General features: G+C 39.9%; 1 long non-coding RNA gene across 2 annotated transcripts; it reads left to right on the top strand.

The window, feature by feature from the left end:
* Positions 1–37: 37 nt before the first annotated feature.
* On the top strand, positions 38–17,669 carry LOC125165298 (uncharacterized). Of its 2 annotated transcripts, none has more exons than XR_007152054.1 (5): positions 38–279; positions 1,402–1,505; positions 1,649–1,753; positions 1,974–2,096; positions 16,886–17,669. It is a non-coding gene; the product is annotated as an uncharacterized LOC125165298 (long non-coding RNA). The 2 variants fall into 2 exon arrangements; XR_007152053.1 differs by lacking the exon at positions 38–279 and adding an exon at positions 391–508.
* The last annotated feature ends 9,718 nt before the right edge of the window (positions 17,670–27,387 follow it).

Here is a 27,387-nt window from a genome sequence, read left to right as displayed (position 1 = left end):
TCTGGGGGCGCGGCTCTGGCCGGGGGTTAAACCTCCTTCCAGCCTCTGCCCCGAGAGGGTTTAACACCTGGAGTTCCCGCCTGCGATTTCTCTCTTGCGGCCCTTTGGGAAAGGGAATGGCAGATTGACTCTGAACTTGGCAAAGGACTTATAACGCTTTAGTATTTAAATGAAGGAGTGGGTCTGAAGAAGACCGAGGATCTGTAAAACAATCTTATTTAAGCCTTCAGCTACCAGAGGCTGTGACATAAACCCCAGGAATCGATTGAGAAGTAATAGGTAGTTTTGAGGGCTTTTATTTAAAGAACAAAGATAGGAAGTTTTGCCTTGCTGTGTTTATAAAAGCGAGGGAAGCCCCCCCCCCCGTAATATTTAGAAACACCTGGAGCCAACAATGCTCTGGCAGCGTCCTTAAATAAACTAAAGAAGCTGTTCACTCTGCTATAATCTGACAATCTTTGAAAAATGTTTTTCAGAGGTGGAGGCGTCTTAAAATTTAGACATCAAGGTGGGAGTAAAACCTTTACTAAAATAGCTATTGAAAAAAGCATGGATATGTCTTTAAACAAGTTTTATGGCCTGCCAACATATGGCTTGTATGTTCACCCAACTAGAGAGTCCTTTCAATATGTCTCCAGCTTGAGGAAAGAGGAAATCCTCTATTTATTGCCATAAGTGCAGCATATTGTTCCATACATACATATCACCATAGATTTTTACAGGTTCCTCCTTCTCTAACTCTCTTAGGTTCCCACTGACATTAGAAATAGAATTGTGGTGCTAAAACTCATAGGCGGCAAATGGCTTAAAGTTAAAAATGGTCACAGCTAAAAGCAGGAAAATGGCTCGAATCCAGTGCTTCTCAAACTTGAGTGTTAAGAGTTTGTTAAGACAAATGAATATGCCTACCCCCAGAGGGGTTCTGGTCCCCCAGAACCGGGGTGCAGTCAGCTAATTTGCATTCGAACAAGTTCCCGGGTGATGCTGACGCCTTCAGTGTAGGAGCACAGTGGTTTAGATCGGTGCATGCCTCTCAAACTTAAAAGTGCATATGAATCATCTAGGATCTTACGAAAGCAGATTCTGATTGAGTACATGTGGGGTGGGGGCCGAGATTCAGAATTTCAAATAAGTTCCCAGGTGATGTGAATGGTTTGAGTGGATCACACTTTGGTTAGCAGGATTTAGATGAGAATTTAGTCGTTAGCACACTTGCTCTGCATTCCTGAAGTTATAGACTACATGTAATCCCCGACATTTGTATGTTGAAATCCTAACCCCCAACATAATGGTGTTAGGAGGTGGACTGAAGGTGATGTGGTCATGCAGGTAGAGCTCTCATGAATGAGATCAGTGCCCTTATGAAAGGGGCTTCAGAAAGCTCTCTCCCCTTCCACCCAGTGAGGACACAGAAAGAAAACACAGGCCTGTAACCCAGGAAGTGGATTTCACCAGAAACTGAATCTGCTGACACCTTGAACTTGGACTTCTCAGATTCCAGAACTGTGAGAAATGTTTGTTGTTTAAGCCACTCACTCTAGGTTAATGTTGCAGTAATTATGATAGTAATTTGTTGTATCGGCCCAGACTAAGACCTCTAGGGAGCTGGCTAGTGAGCTTACTCAGACATTCTGGCTTAATCTTTCAGAAGGAGAGCCCAGGAAGCTATATTTAAAAACAAACAAACAAAAAAAATGAGATGACCATGGCATGCACTTGACTTGCAGAACTACTGACTTAAAAATAATACCAGGTAATGTAAATAAGTGCCGAATAACATCCGCTCATGCAACCCCAAACTAGAAAAGGCTGAGAGTTGGGTTGGGCAAATGGAGAAGCCTTCAGAATCCTGGGCTGGTATTTCAGTGTGGAAGCAAGTGTTTTTCATCTATCAAATGAAAAGAAAATAATACAAGTAATCTGAGACTTGTGACTGAATAAATGACTCTTTAACATTTCCATTTGCTACACAGAGGAATGGCCTGCTTGGAAAATCCCCCAGTGATGCTCTCACACATTCATCGTACCTTTCATCCTTACTACGCTCTTTATCTGGAATATGTTCCAAACCATTACCTCATCCAAGACTCTCCCAGGTAAACTCCTCCTCATCATTCAAATGCTGGATCAGCGGATTACCTGCTCTTTTCACTCCAAATTTCCCTGGCAGATTTACACATTCGTTTATTTAGAAATGCTTTTTATATAGAAAGCTAATGATCGTGCCAAGAAATGCTCTAGATACTCCAAGTACAACAGTGAATAGAATGGACAAGATTCTTACTCTCAAGGACTTTATATTGTAGTGGAAGCTAGGTAGAATATTAAAAAGCAATCAAGTGAGATAATTTCAGATAGATGCAGATTTTACAAAGAAAACTAGAGAAAAATGCCATGTAGTGAGTGATCATTGAATGAAGAATAAAAGCTACACTAATCAGCAGGACTGTTCTAAAGGAAATATTGAAAGCAGATATCAAGTGTCATTTGTTTCCCCCACACAAATAACCAACTGATGCAGAAATATTCACCTCCTTGGTCTTAATTCAAGTGCTCCTATGAGAATGGGTCTGTTCTGGGTTCCCGGGTGGCTCAGTGGGTTAAGCATCTGACTCTTGGTTTGGGTTCAGCTCATGATCTCACAGTTCGTGAGTTCTAGCCCCACGTGTGGCTCTGTGCTGACATCACGGAGCCTGCTTGGGATCCTCTCTCTCCCTCTCACTCCCTGCCCTTCCTCTGCCCTCTCTCTCTCAAAATAAATAAATAAACATTAAAAAGAAAAGAAAGAAAAGGTCTGTTTTCACTCTCTCCTTCCATCAGTCTATGTGTCTATACTTGGACCCATTCTTACGTGTGTTAACTATTATAGCTTTACTATAAATCTTTTCAGGCAAGTCAAATCCTCTCATTTTGTAATTCTTTTTCAAGTTTGCTATAGCCATTCTTGTTCCTTTACATTTCCAGATAAATCTTAGCATTGACATCTCAGTTTTCACAAACACACCTGCTGAGACTTTTATTGGAATTACATTGAATTCATAGATTAATTTGAGAAGAATTGAAAATACTCAGTCTTCAAAAATATTGATGTGGTATATCTAGCATTAATGTATGTCTTAATATCTTACAATAATATGTCAAGTTCTTGAATTGTTTATAGTTGGTTTATAACAATGAAAATAAAACATTTGTGGAGAATGAATTTAGCTTCAATGACTATGATAATTCTAAAAATTAACTTACAGAGTTGGCATTTTTTTAATGTATAGAAACATATTGTTTTTTTCTGACTTTCCAACTCTTATATATTTTATTTTTTTTTTTTTAATTTTTTTTTCAACATTTATTTATTTTTGGGACAGAGAGAGACAGAGCATGAACTGGGGAGGGGCAGAGAGAGAGGGAGACACAGAATCGGAAACTGGCTCCAGGCTCTGAGCCATCAGCCCAGAGACTGACGCGGGGCTCGAACTCACGGACCGCGAGATCGTGACCTGGCTGAAGTCGGACGCTTAACCGACTGCGCCACCCAGGCGCCCCTATTTTATTCCTTTTTCATATTTCAATTCACAGGCTAGGGCTTCCAATATGATTTTGAATAAAAATGGAGATAGTAGGCAACCCAGTTTTTGAGAGAAAGTTTTCAGCATATCCCCATTAATTTAGTTTAATGGGCTTTTTGTTTTAGAATAGTATTAGATTTACAAAAAAGTTCAAAGATAGTACAGAGAGTTCCTATATACCTCATATCTGGTTTCCCTTGTTGCAGATATATTAGTTATGGTACGCTTGTCACAATTAATGAACCAACATTTATACAATTAATAAAGTCCCTGCTTTATTCAGATGTCCTAGTTTTGACCTAATGCCCTTTTTCTGTTCTGGGATCCCAGCCAGGGTACCACATTGCACTTAGCCTTCTTCAGCTTTGACAGTTTCTCAGACTTTCCATGTTTCTAATGGCCTTGATTGACAATTTTGAGGAGTCCTGGCTAGGTATTTTGTAGACTGTGCCTCAGTTGGGCTTCTCTGACATGTTCCTCATGATAACAGTTATGGGTCTGGGGAGGAAGACCACAGAGAAGTGCCACTCTCATGTCACGTCAAGGGTATATACAATCAACATGTCAACGCTGTCGATGTTGACCTAGACCACTTGGCTGAGGTAACATGTCAAATTTCTCCACTCTAAAGCTGTTTGTTCCCCACCCGGTCCCTTTCCATAGTGTTCTTTTTGGAATGAAACCACTGTGAACAGCCAGCACTTAGGGAGTGGGGAGTTCCGTGCCACAGCCTTTAGGGTACAATCGCTACGTAAATCCTTTGGAATTCTTCCACATGGTAGATTTGTCTCTTCTCTCTCACTTATTTATTCAGTCATTTCTTTTTTTTTTTTTAACGTTTATTTATTTTTGAGACGGAGACAGAGCGCGAGTGGGAAAGGAGCATAGAGAGAGGGAGACAGAATCGGAAACAGGTTCTGGGCTCTGAGCTGTCAGCACAAAGCCTGATGCTGGGCTCGAACCCACGAACCATGAAATCATGACCTGAGCCGAAGTCAGATGCTCAACCGACTGAGCCGCCCAGGTGCCCTTATTCAATTATTTCTTTATATCAGTTTATCTGGATTGGTATTAGGATAATGCTGAACTTATAGGAAGGGATAGGAAGTGTTCCTTCTGCTGCTATTTTCTGTAAAAGATTGTGAAGACCTTGCATTATTTTTTCTTTAAACATTTAGTGGAATTCACCAGTGAAATTACATAGGTCTGGTGCTCTATTTTTTGGAAGTTTATGAACTATTGATTCAATTTCTTTAATAGATAGACAGATATTCAGGTTATCCAATTATCCCTGTGAGGGTTGGTATAAGGAAATGGTCCATTTCATTTAAGCTATCAAATTTGTAGCCATAAAGTTGTTTATAATATTCTTTTCTTATTCTTTTCACGGGCTCTATAGTGATAGTGATGACTCCTTTTTCATTTTGCATATTAGCCATTTGTCTACTTTTTCCTTGGTTAATGAGGCTCTATGTATGGATTTTGTTGTTTGTTCATTTTAAGAAAACGACTTGGTTTTATTAACTTTTCTCCTTTGATTTCATTGTTTGCCGCTATAATTTTTATTATTAAGTTTTTCTATTTACCTTAGGTTTCATTTACTTTACCTAGCTTGCTGAGGTAGAAGATTAGGTTTTATTTTTTTTGATTATTATTTTTTTATTTTTTTAATATATGAAATTTATTGTCAAATTGGTTTCCATACAACACCCAGTGCTCATCCCAAAAGGTGCCCTCCTCAATACCCATCACCCACCCTCCTCTCCCTCCCACCCCCCCCCCCCATCAACCCTCAGTTTGTTCTCAGTCTTCAAGAGTCTCTTATGCTTTGGCTCTCTTCCACTCTAACCTCTTTTTTTTTTTTTTCCCTTGCCCTCCCCCATGGGTTTCTGTTAAGTTTCTCAGGATCCACATCAGAGTGAAAACATATGGTATCTGTCTTTCTCTGTATGACTTATTTCACTTAGCATAACACTCTCCAGTTCCATCCACGTTGCTACAAAGGGCCATATTTCATTCTTTCTCATTGCCATGTAGTATTCCCTTGTGTATATAAACCACAATTTGTTTATCCATTCATCAGTTGATGGACATTTAGGCTCTTTCCATAATTTGGCTATTGTTGAGAGTGCTGCTATAAACATTGGGGTACAAGTGCCTCTATGCATCAGTACTCCTGTATCCCTTGGGTAAATTCCTAGCAGTGCTACTGCTGGGTCATAGGGTAGGTCTATTTTTAATTTTTTGAGGAACCTCCACACTGTTTTCCAGAGCGGCTGCACCAGTTTGCATTTCCACCAACAGTGCAAGAGGGTTTCCGTTTCTTCACATCCTCGCCAGCACCTATAGTCTCCTGATTTGTTCATTTTGGCCACTCTGACTGGCGTGAGGTGATATCTGAGTGTGGTTTTGATTTGTATTTCCCTGATGAGGAGCGACATTGAGCATCCTTTCATGTGCCTGTTGGCCATCCGGATGTCTTCTCTAGAGAAGTGTCTCTTCATGTTTTCTGCCCATTTCTTCACTGGATTATTTGTTTTTCGGGTGTGGAGTTTGGTGAGCTCTTTATAGATTTTGGATGCTAGCCCTTTGTCCGATATGTCATTTGCAAATATCTTTTCCTATTCCGTTGGTTGCCTTTTAGTTTTGTTGATTGTTTCCTTTGCTGTGCAGAAGCTTTTTAAGAAGATTAGGTTTTAGAACTTTCTTCTTTTCAAACATGAATTTAGTGCTACACATTTACTTCTAAGCCCGCCTTTCATTGCATTCCATAGTTTGATAAACTGGAGTTTCTTTAATTTAGTTCAAAGTAAATTTTAAGTTTATCTTGATACTCCTTTGACCCATGTATTATTAGAAATTATGTTAATTTCCAAATATTTTGGGATTTCCCAGCTATCTTTATGTTACTGGTTTCTAGTTTAATCCTACTGTAGTCCGAGGACGTAACTGAGTGATTTCTATTCAATACAGCAGCCACTGGCCACATGTAGTAACTTAAATTTCAATTAATTAAAGTTAAAGTTTGAAAGTATTCCCTCAGTCACTAGCTACACTTCCAGGGCTCAACAGCCACGTGTGTTTAATGGCTATGGTAATGGTTTGATGTAGATAAAGATCATTTCTATCACTGCAGCAATTCCCCCACTTTTACAGAGATAAAGTTAACATATAACATTGTGGCATCTGAGCCTCCAGTTAAAACAAAAATAGGCAAAAAAAAAAAAACCCATATAACATTGTGTAGGTTTAAGATATATGGCGTGCTGAGCTGATAAACTTATATATTGAAAAAGGATTACTTCTGTAGCATTAGGAAACATCTCCATCACTTCACATAATTACCATTTCTTTTTCTGTGGTGAGAACATTTAGGATTTACTCTCTTAGCAACTTGCAAGTATATAATACAGAATTGTTAATGATAGTCATCATGCTGTACATTAGATCCCCAGGACTTAATTCTTCTTATAGCTGGCAGTTTATACCTTTTGAGTTTATACCTTTATACTCCCTCATAACTACTATTCTACTCTGTTTCTAGGAGTTTGGCTTTTTTAGAATTCACATATAAACGATACCAAGCAGTATTTGTCTCTTCCTGCCTGACTTATTTCACTTAACATAATGCCCCCAAGATCCAACCATATTGTCGCAAATGGAAGATTTCCTTCTTTCTCATGGCTGAATGTGTGTGTGTGTGTATGTGTGTGTGTGTGTGTGTGTGTGCGTGTGACATTATCTTTTTTTTTTTTAATTTTTTTTTTCAACGTTTTTAATTTATTTTTGGGACAGAGAGAGACAGAGCATGAATGGGGGAGGGGCAGAGAGAGAGGGAGACACAGAATCGGAAACAGGCTCCAGGCTCTGAGCCATCAGCCCAGAGCCTGACGCGGGGCTCGAACTCACAGACCGCGAGATCGTGACCTGGCTGAAGTCGGATGCTTAACCGACTGCGCCACCCAGGCGCCCCGACATTATCTTTATCCAATCATCCATTGATGGACACTTAGATTATGTCCACATTTTGGCTATTCTGAATAATACTACAATAAATGTAGGTATTTCTTTTCATTTCCTTTAGAAATATTCCCTGAAATGGAATTGCTAGATCATATGGTAGTTCTATTTTAGACAATACCATTATAGAACATGACAAAAGAGGATATCTTTATGATTTCAGGATAAGTTAGGATTTTTTAAACAATAACAAAACTGACAGTTATAAAGGAAATTATGCTAAGTTAAACTACATAACATTTAAATTTTTCTCTTAAATAAGCCAGTAAGAGAGTAAAACGTAAGTTAACAGAGTAGGGAAATATATTTACTACACAATAAAAACAAAAAACTCAATTTGGAAATATGTAAATAATTTATAAAACTCATTAAGAACATACATATGACAAAATAGAAGAATGGGAGAACAAGACTTGTAAAGATACTTCATAAAAACAGGCTCCAAATAGGGGTGCCTGGGTGGCTCGATTGGGTGAGTTTCTCACTCTTGATTTCTGCTCAGGTCATGATCTCACAGTTTGTGAGATTGAGCCCTGCATCTGGCTCTGTGCTGATAGCGAGGGGCCTGCTTGGGATTCTTGCTCTCCCTCTCTCTGCCTCTCCCCTTCCTCTGCCCCTTCATGTGCTGCTCATGCTTTCTTTCTCTTTCAAAATAAATAAACAAAAACAAACAAAGAGGATCCAAATAGCCAACAAACATATGCAAATGTGATCAGTCTCATCAGTCAGCAGGGAAGTGATCATTTAGACCACAAATCAATCTTTTCACACTTCATAGATTGGCTAAAATTAAAAAGTGTCGGGGCACCTGGGTGGCTCAGTCAATTAAGCATCCAACTTCAGCTCAGGTCATGATCTCATGGTTCATGGGTTCAAGCCCCGCATCAGGCTCTTTGCTGACAGCTTGGAGTCTGGAGCGTGCTTCCGATTCTGTGTCTTCCTCTCTCTGCCCCTCCCCTGCTTGTTTTCGTTCTCTCTCTCTCTCTCTCTCTCTCTGTCTCTCTCAAAAATAAATAAACATTAAAAAAAATCGCTGACAGTACCAATTGTTGGCAAAACTATAGAGGCCCCAGAGCTCACATGTATTGCAGTTGGGAGTGAAAACTTGTACAACTATATGGAGAAGTTTTTTCCTTGTTTTTTTTTTTAAGTCCATTTATTTATTTTTGAGAGAGAGAGAGAAAGCAAGCAGGGCAGGGCAGAGAGAGAGAAAGAGAAAGAGAAAGAGAAAGAGAAAGAGAAAGAGAAGAGAGAAGAGAAAGAGAAAGAGAGAGAGGGGATCCCCAGCAAACTCCACCTTGTGAGTGCACAGTGCAATTCAGGGCTCAAACTCAGGGACCAGGAGATCATGACCTAAGCCCAAATCAAGATCACTGAACCGACTGAGCCATCCAGGCACCCCCCATATGGAGAACTTTCATCTGCTGAAGTAAAGGTACACATTTCTACTCCTAGGTATGCACTTATGTGCACTGAAAAAACATGCAATAAGTTTTCTGATATCATCCTATGTTAAGCAACAACAGATTAGAGAAATACATTTTTGTGTAGTTATGCAATGAATGATGCAGCAGCAGTGAAAATGATCACCTATCACTCTGTTCTGCAGCATGGACTGACCTTACAGACAGGTTGAGGAAAGGAAACCAGACTCAATCTAGTCCATGTGGTCTGGTTCCACTTCTATAAAATAGTAAGACTAAACAATAAGATTAGCATTCAGGATAGTGTTTATTATTTGGCGAAAAGAAAGGGTGGAGTATTTAGAAGGAACATTCTAGGTTTTGGCAGTGTTTGATTTTTTAAAATCTAGAATCTAAATCCTAGATGATAGTTGTGGTGGAATTGTTTAGTGATAATTCATCCAATTCTACACTTTTCACTTGTGTAATTTTTTCTTTGTAAATCAAAACACTAATGAAAGTTTATTTAAAAAAATTAATGTGTTTTTTTAAAGAAGCTTATATACGAATGACCAAATGGGATATATGAAAAGCTTCTAAATCAAGAAATAATAGCAGTGAAAAAAATACAAAATAAAATAACAAGATAATATTTCACAATCATCACATTGGTCAAAACTATTATAGTGTGACAAAGTTAAATGCTGGTAGTAATGTGAAGAAATAATCCTTCTCCTAACTGATGATGAGAATGTAAAAATCCTAGAATATTTGTAGAACATTTTGGAAATATCTGGTAAAGTTCTATGTGTACTCACTAGATGTATTAGAAGAGTTCTCTGAAGAAACAGACTCAGTAGGATGTGCATGTGTTATAGGGGCCCACGGCGGGCTGCCCCAAGATGGGCCGCTTTGGCATGAAGATGATTTTGAGTTAAGAAGCAATCAAAACCCAGGAGTTTCAGGAAAAATTCTTTGCCTTTCCCACAATAGCCTAAAAAGAATTTAGATAGAGGACCTGCTCCAAAAAGAGCACTATCACCATAGATAACTACATTATCCTATGAACTAGGTATGGTAGACAGGGAGGGACCTAGCAAGGTCGGTTTTGTTCAAGTTCTCTCTGTCCCATTGTTTCTGAGGGACCCAGCAAACATTTGTTTAACAAGCATTTATTTTTTCATCTTCCTGTGAGTTGCATTCCTTCCCTTTGAAGTTCCAGACCCCTGCCCCACTCTCCTTCATTCAGAATGACATATATATCTCATTTTGCCTGACTGTCTTTGACGGTCTTTGGAATTTCCAGATCTCCGTGGATTCCCCATACACATAAGAGCGAACTTGATTTTCTAATATCTCATGTCAATTTGATTCTTAGTCTGGCTAGAAGGAACCTGAAGGGGACAGGAAATGTTTGCTTTCTGACAGTGTTTACATAAATATAAAGACACACATATCTCTAATCTCTAATTTGTAGATCTAAAGAGGAATTCCTTTATTTTAAAGAGATGGCTTATACAATGATTATAAACACTAGCAAGTCAGAAATATGCAGGGTAGGCTAGCAGGATAGAGACCAGGAAAGAATTAAGGGTTGCTGCTCAACTCTGAAGGCCAGCTGCTGATGGCAAGTAGGGCTTTTTCTTAAGGTTTTCAACTGCTTGGATGAGGCTCAACTACCTTACGGAGAGTAATCTGCTTTACTCAAAGTCTACTGATTTCAATGTCCATCTCATCCAAAAAATACCTTCACAGCAGCATCCGGATATCTGGGTATTGTATCCTAGATGAGCTGACTCATAAAATTAACCATCACACCTATGGGGCACCTGGTGGATCAGTCAGTTGGGCATCTGACTCTTGATCTCAGGATCTTGAGTTCAAGCCCCGTGTTGGGCTCTGCGCTGGGTGTGAAGCCTACCTACCTACCTAAGTACATACATACATACATAAAAAATTAACCTATCACACCTAATAACCCAACATCAGTGCTAAAAACATAAAACAAAAACCAATCTTTTACAAATATTCACAAGGAGTCGTGGGCAAAAATATTGCATCATTCAGTGTAATCGGGAAAGGTAGGAACAAGAAGAATGAGTAAATAAGCTATGATTTATTAATTTTTTGTAACATTTTTAAAGTTTATTTATTTTGAAAGGGAGAGAGGAAGCAAGAGAGGGAGAGAGTGAATCCCAAGCAGGCTCTGCACTGACAGCAGGGCTCCAACTCAGGAACCATGAGATCATGACCTGAGCTGAAACCAAGAGTTGGGTGATGAACACACTGAGCCACTCAGGCACCCCAGCTATGATTTATTTAGATAGTGGGATAACATACAGGAGATAAAGGTAAGCGAAATACTACATGGATATGTAGAGATAGCTTAAAAATACAAGGTTGAGTGAAAAAACTAGGTTTCAAAATTATTTTTATGGGTACGGAGAACAATTTGCAGTTGCCTTTGGTTTCCCTCTTACTTTGTGAGCTTCTTTTCCTTCCTCTCACCTCCCCTTTCTCCTCCCAGTGTTTCCTTTACTTCCCAAATAAGCTACTTACATTTGAAACATTATCTTTGAGTCAGCTTCTGAGGAAATCCAAACAAAGGCATGCAGTACCTATAATTCAAATATGCAGTAAAAAAATATGCGTACAAAGGTACTTTATGGAAACTTCAATCCTTCAAAGGGATCTTGTGTTTTACTATAAAAGTAATGTCTCATTTCACTTTTTCTGCCTTATGTTTATGCTTTATGTCCTCCAAGCTCTCAAAAAGATCTATAAAATCTCTAGTAAGATTGTCAAGTATATTAGGTAAACTATTAGGCTGTTGGCCGTATTATTTTCCATGAAGATATTCCTCCTAAAGCCTTTCATTGTCTTTCTCTAATTGGGACTGAAATCTTGGGCTGGCTGCACAGCTGTTGTTCTAGAACTTTCTCTTGCCATAATTCTGAATTTTTTTCTTCTAATATGTTGGAGCTCTCACTTCTTTGATCTCAAGTCTACCTCATCTTATTCTCATATTCTTTAATAACTTTCTGGAAAAAAGGTTTTGAAAGTAAATAATTTTGAGTGCTTACATGACTGAAAATACTATTACTTTACCCTCATATTTGATTTAATGTTTGAATAGTTCCATGATTCTAGCTTAGAATCTTTACCTTCTCAATTTTAATTTCAAAAGCATTTGTTTATTGAGTTTTTGCTTTCAGTATTACCTTATTAAGACCAATTCCATTGTGGTTGACTGTTTTTCATACGTAGCCTATCTATTTTGTCTGGAAGTTTTAATCCTTCTCTTTATCCATGATATTCTGAAATTTCATCAGATCTTCCTTGGTGTAGATCTGTTTGTATTCATTGGGCTCTTTTATTTTATTTTTTAAAAAATTTTAAATGTTTATTATTTATTTTTGAGAGAGACAGAGACAGAGTGCAAATGGGGGAGGGGCAGAGAGAGGGAGCACAGAATCTAATGCAGATTCCAGTCTCTCAGCTGTAAGAGCAGAGCCTGATGCAGAGCTTGAACTCACAAACCGTGAGATCATGACCTGAGCCCAAGTCCCACGCTTAACCGATTGAGCCAGCCAGGAGTCCCCATTGGGCTCTTTGAATATAGAAATTTATGTCATTCAATCCTGGGAATTTCTCATGTATTGTTTCTTTCCTATGTTCTCCCCTAAAATGTTTTTGGTTCTCTCTTTGTGAAATATCTATTATCTGGCTGTTTAAACTCTTGGATTGAGTCATGTTTGTTTGTTTTGACTTTTATATTTTTGTCTTATATTATTTTAGTTATTACTGCAATAATGCTGTGTAATAAAATTCTCTAGACCTCAGTGTCACAAAAAAGCATTTATTTGTTTGTTTGTTTGTTTATTGCTCACTGGTCTCTAGTTGACTGGGGCTCTGCAACGTTTGGCTAGAGTCACTTGCGCTTGGCAGATCAGGGTTATTTGCCATGTGTATTTCTCATCTTCCTTGGACCAGTGGCTTCTCAACAGGCAGATGTTCAAGAAGCCAAATAAAAACTCATATGCCACTTAAGACTTTTGTTTAGAAACAGCACACTGTCACTTCTACGTACATCTTTCGGCCTTGTGGTTCTAACTCAACATCAATAGAGTGGGAGAATATCCTCTACTCTGTGGGGGAAAGGAGGAGATATTTTCTGAAAACTAATCCAACTTCTCACACTTATATTTCATTTTTTTAGTGAGGTTATTCTTTCTCAATGATTTCCTATTGATTTTTTTGCAATTATATATGTTACCTCCAAGAATTCTTCTGGTTCTTTATTCTTTTTTTCTAATAGCACCATTTTTTTTCTAATAGCTCCATTTTATTTTAAACAAAAAAATATTTTCTCATACCTGCCTGAAAAATTGATCTTTTTTTTTCTCTATTTTTCTCCCAATTTTTTTCTAAATAGCACCATTTTTTTTCTAATAGCACCATTTTTTTTTCTAATAGCATCATTTTATTTTAAACAAAAAAATATTTTCTCATACCTGCCTGAAAAATTGATCTTTTTTTTTTCTCTATTTTTCTCCCAAATTTTTTCTAAATTTTCTACATTTCTCTTGGAGTGTTTTTAATCTTTATTATGTCTCTGGCTTACATATTGGAGGCTATATGTCAATGTCTCCTGATATTTCATTGATTCAAGAGTGAGACACCATCATTAGTGGAATTCATTGAGCATGAATAGGGATTATTGACTGGTGAGTTTCACCATTGGATGATTGGATGGGAGACCCAGCTACTACTTGGTTGACCCTCTCCAACTCAGTGTCTGCAGTGCTTTTCTCTTTGGTTGCTCACATTTTCCAGAAAATAATTTCTCAGTCTCCTTTCTGAGAGCTATAAGCCTCATTGCTAGTTAGAGAGCACAGAAGTCTCCAGGTTCAGCCTGCAGATGTTCACCCACCCACCTCGTCACTCTGCCCTTCATTACACCATGCTTGGTATCCCCTTCCATGTAATTCCTCCTGACAGCAAACCCTATGTATTCTATAGGCATGTGAATGGTAACATGTTGTACAGACTTGCAGAGAGGATCTCATCAAGTAACTGAACTTTGAAGTGATATTAAACTAACTTTAAACTGCTCAGAGTTTACCTCATTGACCTCAAAAGAATCTTTACCTGCAGGTTCCTAAGTCTTTCCAGGTCTACCTTCTACATTGCATAGTTTCTTATAAGCATCTCTCTTACAAGTGCCTAGATTTCTGCATTCTCAGCTCTGTTATGTCAATTGCCACTTCTGGTATGCTTTCCATTTTCAAAATATTTGTAGCCATTTCTCATTTCCTCTTGTCTCCTTTTTCAGTCTATTTGATTTGGGTTTTTTTAACTTTTTGTTTTTTAATGTTTGTTTACCTTTGAGACAGGGAGACAGAGCGTGAACAGGAGAGGGGCAGAGAGATAGATGGAGATGCAGAATCCAAAGCAGGCTCTAGACTCTGAGCTGTCATCACAGAGCCTGACACAGGGCTCAAACTAAAGAACCATGAGATCATGACCTGAGCCAAAGTCACATGCTTAACTGACTGAGCCACCCAGGCACCACTTAGCTTTTAAATTCATCTGTTGTCATGTTACTGGACTTTTAGGAGCAAATGGAGGTAAATACATGCACTCAATATGCCATGTTTAACCAGAATTCAAACTAAATTGTGTCTCAACCCTGTTTAAAAATCATGAGTGTTTCTGGGGCGCCTGAGTGGCTCAGTCGGTTGAGTGTCCGACTTCAGCTCAGGTCATGATCTCGCGGTTTGTGAGTTCAATCCCCAAGTCGGGCTGTGTGCTGACAGCTCTGAGCCTGGAGCCTGCTTCGGATTCTGTGTCTCGCTCTCTCTCTGCCCCTCTCCTGCTCACGCTCTGTCTCCCTCTGTCTCAAAAATAAAACATTTAAAAAAATCATGAGTGTTTCCACACGAAGTTCAGTTTGTAAGATGACATTTGTCGCTTCTCAACATCTCGACTTCCACTCATACTGTCTGTCTCTTTCAGTCATTGCTGAAATCCATCCTTTTTTCCTAAGATGCCATGTTCTCTTTTTTCTTGGGGTACTTACTCTGAATTCCCCTTCCCCTTCGTCTCCCTTCCTTTGTCTAGTTCCTAACAGCCTTCAGCTTTCAACTTAAACCACACTTCCTCTTTTCCCTTCTCCCAGTCTAGGAAGGAAGCCCCTTATTTCCTCTGCAATAGCATCCTGTGTTACCCCACTCACTTTGGCACTGCATTATAATGTACATTTAGTACTTTGTGTCTCATTCTGCATTATAAAGTCTAATCAGGGACTTGGGCTTGGTCACTCTAAGAACATCAACATTCAATATCTATGTAGCAGGTACTCATTAAAAATTTGATGAATGAATATCGATTGAGCACTAGACTCTAATCAAAGATCTGAGCTCACATCCTAGTTTCTTCCATTGACTAACTCTGTGATCTTTGAATAGATAAAGAGCATATCTAGCACGGTTAGGTCAATTTCTGCCTCTGCCGTTTCTTATGTGACCTCAGGAGATCATCAACTCTCCAATCTCCGTTTTTGCAGCTCTAAATGGAGCTCAAATATACGCCCTGCTGTCCGCACAAAGTGATATATAGATAATATTCATAAATATGCAGTTCATTTTATCAATGCATAAAATATGCTAAAAATCAATCATGCTTTAAGTGGCTATTGAGTAGCTCGTACTGTGGTCCCTGGCAAGTCCTTTGCTATGCATGTCGAAGTGGATTTTCTGTGTGTCTTTCTGAGTAAATTATCAGCCTCTCATTTTTCTTAAGTGTCTATAGTAACATGATATGATTGAGATCAAAAGCACAAAGTGCCCCATTATCAATATAATCTTAAGTAATCATAAATGTATTAATTTTTAAAGTATCAGACAATTAAATTTCCCAATATTTTTCCATAGGTTATGTATTCCTACTTAACCATTATAATTTTAATTCCATGTTTCATTTTTATATAATTTTCAACAGTTGATGCAGAACAGCTTGGCAAAACATAAATGAAATTCTAGCCAATTTTGACAATTCTCTTCATGGCCTTCTGTTTTCACATTGTGCAGGATAATCTAATATTCATGAGATCAAAGAGCCAAATACAATGATAACATCTTACTTTGTAGGAGATTGTATTTTGTGTGGCAGACTTAGTGTGGAGGTCCCACTATTGTGTGGGAGCAGGATATACTTTTAACTATTTCTTCACGGAGCCAATTGACACAATCTTCCAGAAAATGTACAGTAATCAATTTTATGACTAATTCCTATATTGAATTGAAAATCCTCTTTGAATCCACCAAAGGCCATTTTTTAAAGTAAATGTATCTGCTTTTTTTATCTGCAGTATGATTTTCATGTCTAAACTAGTCATTGCAATGTTGGTTCGATTGCCCGGAAACTTTAAAAGGAAATAAAAAAGAGAGAAAGAACACTTAACAAATACCTCTTTTCTCAGAACCATTTAAGAACATCACTTGTGAAGATATATTTACAAATCTTAATGTTTCAAACAAAACCCAAATGTCTTCATGGGAATGTCTTCATGGTTTGATGGAGATCTTGTTGAAGATAGGACATTTCAACATAGATTATGTCATATTTCTAAACTGTTGAATGTATCTATTTTGAATATATTTTGAAATGTTCAGTTGGTGCCCCTCAAAGAATAGTAACGTCTTGTCTAGTTCATGTATGTAACACTCTGAGGAAATTGTGTGCAGATACTAGTTCAGAGTCACTACAGACAATATAAATTTACTTTATTTGAACACTTGCTCTGTAGTAAATATAATTTTGAGTCCTATACATGTGTCAACACCTTTAACTGAACATCTCCATAATATGGGTACTTTTACTATTCATATTTTACAGATGAAGGATTGGGCCTCAGATGTCACAGATAAGAGGCGGTAGGTCCCAGACACAAAGCCGGACAACTGGTTCCGGACTCCATACTCTTCACTCTGCATTGCTGCCTATTCCAGAACTCAGCAGTTAGTAGCTTCAAGAGCAAGTAGACTATTCGCTATCATCCAGGTATAATAATTTGTCGATTGGAACTGTTTGGCCTCAAGAGGGCAAGCTTTGCAAATTCAATCCGGCTGAATTGACAGAAAAAGTCCTGGAATTCAAGACTAATTTGCCTAGGAGTTTCCTTGAAGCAAAAGCCATGAAGTCTCAGTCAGCAATGTGTTGTCCGATGTATATGGTTATGGCATTTTGAGTCAGTTAGAATATCAAGAGGGTTTCAAGATTTGCTACATATTAATTAAATACGTGTTAGTGGTTGAAGGATGATCTATCAACAAAACGACTTAGTCAAAATTTCCAGACTCTAGCCCTTTGAAAACAAAACCGTGGGGCCAGACCCAGCATAGTTGTCATAATTACATAGAGATACTCTGAAAAGCAAGATACTGGGTCAATCATTTCCTTTTCCCATCTCCCACCAATTCTACATTAACATATTTATTGATTCCATCTTAGGAATTGTTTGGGTTAAATATGAAATGTCAATGCAATCAATACTGTTTCTACTTTCATTAGTGTGGTGGTCAAGTAAGTCTAAGTTAAACTTCATTAACAAAAACCCTCAAGCTGCCGTGTCTTAACCTAGAACACGTTTATTTTTTGCTCATGTGGAATCCTATGTGGATCTGGGCGAGGCTCTAGGCAGCTGCCCACCACATGATGATTGGTATCCATGCTGCTTCCATGTGGTGGTGTCATTGCCATATAAACTTCTGCATCTGAAATCGCTACACCAGAGCAAGAGAAGACTGAACAGTCTTGCACCAGCTATTAAACGCTTAACCCTGAAGTGACACATGTATCTTCTGTTTACGGGGCATTGGTGAGTGCTAGTCATGAAAGCCTGTCTACATCCACAGGGTTAGAAAAGTAGAAGTCTACCATATGGCTGGAAGGAGAAGACACCAGAAATTTCTCCCATATGTTAGATTACTGTTTCTAGATTACACAGAGAATAAGCAAACGCATTTATATTGTGAAAGACAAGGAGTTATTCCAATAGTTATAAGTGCATTATATAATGATCCCTATTGAAGTATAAAAAGCTAAGACAACTGAGACAATTGTCTAGTGGCAAATATATTACGGGAAGTGTTTTGCCCATTATATGTGCTTAAGCTTGGACCAGGGTTGAACCTTGGTGTATTGACAATTTGAGGTGGAGAATTCTTTATTGTAGGGGGCTTTTCAGTGCACTGTATGATGTACAGTAGCATTCCTGGTCATTATCCACAAGATGCCAGTAACCAAGACCCCTCACCACCCAGATGTGACGACCGAATATGCCTCCAGACATTGCCAAATGTCCTCCAGAGGGCAAAATCACTCAAGGTTGAGAACCACTGGTTTGAAATACCCTCCCTCTGATTGTCAACCCCAAACCTTTGAGTTAACACAGTAACTTATGCTATGCGTATATACTTTGCAATCTATAAAACACATTACGTGGCTTCATCTCCATTCATACGATAATTAGAAGAGAATGGTATTGTTATATTTAACACAAGGAAACAAGCTGGAAAAGGTGAAATGCTCTGTCCATTTCAGAAGGTGAGTAAATGACAGGGAGACAACTCATTCTAAAACCTCTCACTCTGGACTCATAAATAGTCATAAGTCTATTGAATACCTTCTGTACGACAGGCACTGTTGTAGCTATAGAGGATACATACATAAAAGGTCCAGTTCCTGCTCTCAGGAGACTCCGAGTCTAGTGGATGAAAGAGGCAAATTAACGTAAAATTACATTGGCGGTAATTAAGTGCTGATAGAAAGGTTTCCAGCGGTTCAGAGGGAGGCACTTCACCCGCAGGAGTCTCAGGCAAGCAGTGGAGATACTGCAGGAGAAAGGAAGGAATGATAGGACGCAAGGGAACAACGAGAATGTTGAATTATATTTCTGACTCACCGCAGAGAAAAGGAGCTGAAATAGACAGCACTCCTGAGCAGATCAAAAAGAAAGGAAAGCATGATAGTCTGAGCTGTGAGAGAGAAGAATTGTGAAAAAATGCTAAGCCCCAAACCTGCAGGCAGGTGTTGTCTGAACAGTTGCCAGAGACACAAACACCCAGCACGTCACAGCTGTTCTGTTTGTTGATTCAAATGAATCCCATTGAGCATTACAGAAAAGCATTAAAAATTAAAAAAAAAAAAAAAAGCTCAAACTCTATGTCTTTGAAGTAGAAGAAAAGTAAATGAGCAAGAATAGGTTAAAAGAAGGGATCTCGCATATAGATGACAGACACTATAATTTCTAGAAAGTGTGACCTGCTGGAAGCTCAGCGGACAGTTCACTTACCCAAGGGTTGAACTGCGGTCACTTGGAACAAACTTGTCTTGCCTTTCGTGTTGACTATGTCCTGATATTTAAATATTTCACTCAGTTTGCAGCTTGAGAAAGATTTCAAAACTGTGGTGATTCATTAGCTAAGGGTGACTATCTGTCAATGCGTAATTTAACAATGTGGTCAACTACATGACGGCACACTACCTCAAGTGTACCAGAGGGGCCGTGCACTTTAAGCTCTCACTCGGGATCCTGGGGATTGTTATTGAGTAAAACGTGTTTTAGGTTCCTTGTTTGAAAACCAGAGAGGGTACAAGGCTATTTTCCCACACAGGAGCATCTAGGTCCTCCGTGCTCTTTTCAGTATGAATCTGTTCACTTCTCTCTTAGCCTTTACCCATATTGCTGTGTTCCTTAGGTCACCTGCCTTCACAACTAGCAAAGAGTGACTCATTCCTTTTCCTGTGCCACTATTATCTCACCATGTCAGGCTCACTTTACCCTCTGGGCAGGTCCTGCCTGCCTCTTGTTTGAAATCCCACCTCTTTTCCTGATCTTGGGCATTAAAATTAGTCCTCACTTTCTGCATTCGGCTCTTTCTGCATGGGTCACTGTTGGCAGCTCTAAGCAGGACCTTGTGTTGGTGGAGGGCAAGAATTGCTCACTCAGACTAACCCCATTCAATCTCCCCGGGTGCTCCCTGCAAGGAAAAACCGACAGTGGGAGGGACAGCTTCTGTAAACTCGCTTTGATAAAACCTTGGCAAGAGTAAAAATTGGAGAGGTCTATGGGCAGGGAGTAGTGTAAAGAGAGGTGGAGAATCATGGGAAAGAGCTCAGGGAGGAAGTTTCAGTGTCCTTGTGACTTGGGTAGGGAGGGGTGAAGGTGTGCAGTGCAGGAGGGACAACCACTTCTGGGCTGAATCCCCCAGAGGTTCATCTGTGGGTGCCTGGGAAGTCACTGGAAGAAAGGTTCCCTCTGCATCAAGAGAAAGGAAACCCCGGGGCTACTGAAAAGGAGTCAGCGATGAAGGAGCTACAGCTTACAGACATAGGATCAGAAAAACATGCTTTTCTAAGAAGTGCAAAGTGGGAAGAGAGCACAGGAAGTGGCATCAGGAGCAGTAAAAATAATCTAGGAAAGCAAAGGGGGCTTGCTGAGCAATGGGGAGTCTGGCATAACTCTTTTAGTGTCTAAAAGGTCACAGTGTCGTCGTTAGGGGCAGAGCCCAGGGCAGAGATCTCAGCTCTGCCGCGTCTAGCCATGCTATCTTGGGAAATGTACTTACATTCTCTAAGCCTCTTTAAGTCATTCCCACGGAAGTTTTGTGAGAGTCTAATGAAATGAAACACATGCAATTGTGTGATGCCTGACACAGGGGAGTTTTCAGTAATTGACCAGCTCCTCCTGTCTGTCAGAATGATGGGGCAGGGGGTGCCAATGGCTGTGGGGTGAAGCTGGGACAGCTTGAGTAGTAGATAAAAGCCCAGACTTTGAGTCAGACAAAACTAGATTCAAGTCTAGTTTGATTTAGACCTAGACAAGATTCAGACCTGACCCTTGCAAGCATGCTGTCTTGATCACTCTAGGTAACCTTTATGACCTTCAGTTTTCTCATCTTTAAATGAGGCTTAATAAAATATATTTCAAAGAGATAAGGACTAAAGTGAGGATTAGACATAATGTATTAGACATACACACACACACACACACACACACACACACACACACACACAGTTTCTGGCATAGACTAAGTCCAATAAATTGTAGCCAATTTTATCAAGACTCCAGCAAGTATGTTGGCTTTTTGTCTTTGAGTGAGCTTTCTCAGGGTGATGATCTATGAAATAATTTATTTTCCACAAAAATTTATCACATTCTTATTACGGTCAAGGCACTAGTCTAGATGCTGAGGGAAAGGCACTTAGAAATAATAAAAAATAAGTCCTGTCTTCAAAGTGGTCACAGTCTGATGGACTGAGGAGACATATACATATTAGTAGGCAAATGGTCCATTTGCAAAGTGGGGAGGAAAGGACTGAGCAGACATATATTGGCAAGAAAATGGTCCAGTTGCAAAATGGGGAGGAAGGGGTTAATTCTTATTATAAAGACCCACAAGTCCCCAGGAAGCTGATCTTGAAGGGTGATGATTTCAAAGGCAGAGAACTGGAAGAAGGATGCCTTAGGGAGTTGGAATAACTATGCAGAAAGACTAAATATGAAAATGCTTGATGTGTTTGGAGAGGAATTTGGGGGCTGTATGTGTGTTGCAGGTTGCTATAATTATAACTTGATACTTGATTTTGGTCTTTCCTTTTTTAATGATGGAGCTATTTCTTATTCAACAAGACTTCATAGTGCCTTGCACAAGGTAAGCTTCAGTGAAATAAATTAAATTGAAGATGCTCTCTCATTAGATTCTAATTTTCCAAATATCCTAAGGTTTATTGCTTTTTTTGCATGATAAGTTTATTTTGTAGAGCCATTCCAATTAATATGCTTAGGTATCTCTGCTGACAGTGTTTCAGAAATAATAATAGCATGACTTTTGAAATTTTCATAGCAATTTTCTTGGCTTTAAATAATTCATCCTTCATACTAGATTCTGTAAAACTGTGTAACAATTTAGCCACCACCACCTTTTGATTCTGGCTGATAATTATGAGGTTTCTTTCTGTCAAGTAGTAACAACAAAGAAAAGCCTCTCTGCCTCTTTGAGGGAAAGGGCTTGGAGGTGGAGGTCCAGAGGACAGGTCACTTCCCAGCAAAAGAGGCAGCCAATCCAAAGATGCACTGGTGCTAAACAGGAATGAGCACAAGACTGGTGATCAATGTCATCATCAAATGCATCATTAAATGCACTCACCTGGATCATTCAGTTCTGACCTACATATTAATGAAGAGGAAGAGGGAGGAAGGAGACAGAAGGTGTTGCCCAGGCAAGAACACTCTTCAGAATCAGAAGCATTGCTGGAGGAATCCAGTCATCAGATATATTTGAAGTCCGTTCAGTTTCAGTAAGAACGTGAGAAAGTAAAGAAGGATTATGAGATTCAAAGGACTATTATTTCAATGTTTCTATTGCTCGTGAATTATTGCATTGCCAGATGACCTTGAATTTATCTAGCTCATTCTTAGATCACCAGGTGTTTCCTCATGACTGGACCATTCCCTTGACCCCACATTCTCCTATAGCTACAACCTTGCTTCTTCCTCCCCGTCCCCCCACCCTGCCAACTCCCAAATGACAGAAGTTGTCTATACTCAATTCTTCCTTTTCTCCATTGTAGGGATAACAGTAATCTCCCCAGGACTAGTGCAGAGTCAGCCCTGAGCATTCCTCACTGGCCCCCTTGGCTGCATTTCCATAGGGGAGGAGCCCCATTATCCACACAACCTCTTGGTTTCCCCCTGCTTCTCCTCCTTCTTCTTTGGCTGCTCTCTCTTGGACTCTCTCTGTGATTCTCCATCATCCTCAAGACTGTGAGATGTGGGTGTTCCCAAGTGTCCACCTCTGATCTGTGCTCTGAATTTCAGACTTTTATACCTGCCGCCTACTTACCACAGCCTAAAGCAGACTCTCAATCCTCAACCCACAGCATGTTCTCTCAATGTTTTCACCATCTCAACAAGTGTCATCCCCACTTTCCTATTGTTCAGGCCCCCCAGTCTTGGAGCCATCCTTGATCTGTTCTTTCTCTCACTCCCCATCTAATCCACCAGCCGTTACTTTCACTCAGTGTTTTTAAAATATTTCAAATGGGCCACTGTGTGTCTGGTACTGATCTAAAAGCTGTAGATGCAGAGAGAATAAAGCAGACAAAAGTCCTGCGCTCAGGTCCTGGAGACTTTAAAGCAGATTGACAATCAGGGCACCTGGGTGGCTCAGTCGGTTAAGCATCTGACTTTGGTTCAGGTCGTGATCTTATGGTTTGTGAGTTCAAGCCCCGTGTTGGGCACAGCACAGAGCCTGGAGCCTCCTTTGGATTCTGTGTCTCCCTCTCTCTCTCTGCCCGTCCCCCACTTGTTCTCTTATTCTCTCTCTCTCTCTCAAAAATAAATAAGCATTAAAAGAAATTAAAAAAAAAACAGATCGACAATCAAGTCACCTTTCATCTCCTACATATCACAGCTGTTACCACTAGAGACAATGCCACCCACCTCTCCCCAGGTTGTGCAGGAGCTCAGGCTTCCACTCTGCACCCCTATAGTCTCTTCTGTCCACATCAGCCAGAGTGATCATTTTTTTTAAATGTTTATTTATTTCTTTTGAGAGAGAATGCAAGTGGAGGAGAGGGGCAGAAGAGAGGGAAAAAGAGAATCCCAAGCAGGTGGAGCCTGATGTGGGGCTCAAGGGGCTCGATCTCACAACTGTGGGATCATGACCTGAGCCCAAATCAAGAGTCGGATGCTCAACCGACTGAGCCGCCCAGGCACCCCCAGAGTGATCATTTTAAAACATAACTCAGACCACACCTTTTCTCTGCACATAACCCTCCGATGGTCTCAACTCACTGTGAGCAAAATCCAGAGTCTGTAACCAAACCTACAAGGCTCTCTATGGTCTGGGCCCTGCTATTGCTCTGATTCCTTCGCTAGTGCCCTGCCCTCTCTGACTTGGCTGTGGCCACACCAGCCTCCTTGCTATTGCCCAAACACCCTAAACAGCTCACCGCACACGACCTTAGTTCTTGGGACTTGGCATATCACCAGACTGCAGAGGGCTTCTCTGAAGTTCAGCATACAACAGCACTGGTATCGATGTCACTCTCTGTTCCCCTTCCCTGTGTGACACATGCATGTCTGTATGTACATCTGGCCTGTCTCTTCCATCTAAAAGGTAAGCCTGCGAAGGCTGGGACACCGTTTTGCTCACTGCCATATCTCTGTCTCCTACCACAGTGCCCAGAAAAAATTATGCACTCAGTAAATATTTACTGAATTATCTTCAGTCCTGGAATTCTATAATTTAATTTCCAAGTGTGTTGATATAGAGTCCTTTTGACGAAGGGTTTGTGTTTGTGGGCCAGCTAATACTAGATGTGTGTGTCCTTTGTGGCTCGAGAGCAGGGAAGCCCAGCTCCCTGTGACCTCATTGGCGTTCTGTTCTATCCAGATTAAGTGTAAACTTTCAAGTCTGAAGATTAAGTACCCTGTCTCTTCATTGTGACTAGTTTTCCATATTTGCTAAACTGTTAAACAGAGAGCCGGAAATAGACAGTTACAAGGCCTCCGGGAGGTAGGACAAGGACTCAGCATTCGGTGGTTTGTGGCTCTGTGTCAAATTAATCACCTCAAAGTTAGCATGTGGATAAACTATGAAGTCAGGTGAACTATGTACAGAGAAAATAACTACATGTACGTTGATCCTTAGATAGTGAACTTCGTAGGACACCATTTCAATCCAGCAGAAAGCTAGAGCAGTTGAGGAATTGTGGGGTTTTTTTTAATGTAATTTATTGTCAAATTGGCTTATACACAATACCCACCGCTCATCCCAACAAGTGCCCTCCTCAATGCCCATCACCCACTTTCTGCTCTCCCCCACCCCCCATCCACCGTCAGTTGGTTCTCTGTGTTTAAGAGTCTCTTATGGTTTGCCTCCCTCCCTCTCTGCTTGTAACTATTTTTCCCCCTCCCCTTCCCCCATGGTCTTCTGTTAAGTCCCTCAAGAGCCACATATGATAGTGAAAACATAGGATATCTGCCTTCCTCTGACTGGCTTATTTCACTTAGCATAATACCCTTCAGTCCCATCCACATTACTGCAAATGGCATCATTGAGGAATCGTGGCTTAAAGGAGTCCATATACAGATCTTTTTCAGAAAAAAAAAAAAAAAAGGTGAGTTGGCAGCCCTGAAAAAAATAATGTAAATAAAAGACAAGGTATTATGCAATAAGAGCGGTGAGCTCTTATTTTGCTACCACTACCCGACTCCCCCCCACCTCAGCTCCAGCCACAAAGAGCACTTTACCATTATGTGTCTTCTTTGATAGATCTGAACCTTTACACGTCCTTTCATATGCTTGATCTGCCCTTGCTCTGTCACCTTAACTGCAAATCTGTCTGTGTGATCCAGTTCCAATAATGCCTTCTTGGTCAACTCTTTTCTGAACCCTTTGATGGTTTTAGTTGCTTTTTCTTCCCTGTTGTTGTATCCACTGTACCTATGTCTACTATAGAACCTGACTGCATTAACTAGCTTGTGACTTTACCTCATTTCTGTGGGCTCCTTGAGGATAAGAAATAGCTTCATTATTCTTATGCCTCCAGCACCTAACCTAATGTCTTCTCATAGTGTAATATCTTCTCATCGCTTTGTCTATTGAAATTAAGAGAACAGCCTTTAAGTATTATGACTTCTATAAAGCGTATTTTAAACTTCCAAAGATTCTAGAATCTCACATAATGCCAACTTGTTCATGTGAAACAGGGTACATCAGAGTAATGTCTTTTCCCATCTCAGATGCACAGACCAGTGTAATATAGCATTCTGTGTGTGTTAGTGCCCCCTTAAGCACCTTGTTTACAATAATACAATTCGTCTCTTTTCTCTGCTGAAGAGCTCAAAACATCGTGTTGGGATCAATTCATACATCCTCATAAGATTCTCCATCAAATAGGAAGGAAATGGTTATTTCCAGCTTGTTTTCCATCATATGTTGGGCTTACAGATGAGCGAACAAAGCTTACTCAGTTATTCACTAAGATGTAGCTAGAAAATAACCCGACTAGTTTATATTGTTTTTATTTCCCTCTTAGAACTTCATTCCTAGTTTTTGCACTTCTCTTGGTAATATGTAAGTATTGACCAAAAAAAAATCTTAATTTCAGTATCCGGTGATCATTGATCATCCTTCAAATGTCTTCGAAATAATTTCTCTTTTCTTTTTCTTCTAATAACATGGTGTACTTCTTTTCCTTTTTTCCTTTTCTTAACAGTGATCAAATATGGCTATTATTAATTACTAGATTTTCTGCTCTTATGTATCTCTCAGCCTTACTGTTAGATGTTTATTGACTTTGTCCCTGAAAGGAAGAGCCTTAAGGACAAGGACTGAATTTTGTAAATCCCTGATCCCAGAAGACGCTTCATCATGGGAAGTGCTGCCTGTGGGTGAGACCAGCCTTGAATTCTTTTGAATCTTGATAATACAGAAATTGCAGGACATGAAAGGCAAACTATAGAAGGCTTATACTCCCCCTTTATTCCCCTTTAACAACAATGCTATATTCCACATAGCTAGTCCTCACCATATTTGCCACCCCCACTGCCATTCTTCAGGATTCCTAGGCTTCTGGGACCTCAAGGGGGGTGGAGCTGCTTTGGAAAATGCAGCATTGTTTTGTCTCCGCTCTGTAGCTGAATCCCACAGGGAAACCCGTTAGGAGTTCCAGCAGAGAGAGGGTGTTCTCCTCACTTCTATTCACACTCCCCTGGATAGAGTCTGGTGTCCTTGATGGCAAGCAATTATAATTTCCTACTGCTTGATCTGAGCTACAGAGAAACAAGGTTTTCTTTAATATTAAAAAAAAATCTCAACACCAGCAGGCATGATTTCTCAACAAAAGATCTTTACATAGCGTTGCAGACATTCCTTTTTCTTCCCTCACTGCAGATGGGCAGGCTGGCTCCCAGAGGGGGCATGTGGGCAGTACCTGTTTCCCTCCTGTGTTCCTGTGAAAGGGACACCATTACATGGCCCATCAGGGGCTCAGGCCCCTCATAGGGTGTTTCCCACAGCATCTCCCTGATGTGCCACTTGTTAAATATTGATAGAATTAAGTTATTATTCTTTTCATGCCCTTGCTCTGTCTGCTTCTCAGCTTACCACAGTATACAGCTCAGGTGCTTAAGAGGTTTGTAGAATAAAATTGGGTTAGCCTCTTTTTAAGAGCTGCTGAAATTAATTCTAGAATTTACATTTGCTCCATCTGATTTCTTTCTCTCTCTTCTCCCTCCCTCCCTCCGTCCTTCCTTCCTCCTTTCCTTCCTTCCTTCTTTTCTTCCTTCTCTCTCTCTCCCTCCCTCTTTTCTTTCTCTTTCTTTC

The sequence above is a fragment of the Prionailurus viverrinus genome, chromosome B2 (genome assembly GCF_022837055.1).
Source record: "Prionailurus viverrinus isolate Anna chromosome B2, UM_Priviv_1.0, whole genome shotgun sequence".
NCBI classification, from domain to species: Eukaryota; Metazoa; Chordata; class Mammalia; order Carnivora; family Felidae; genus Prionailurus; species Prionailurus viverrinus.
Note: the sequence above shows the minus strand (reverse complement) of the source record. Positions and strands in the feature narration are given on the sequence as shown.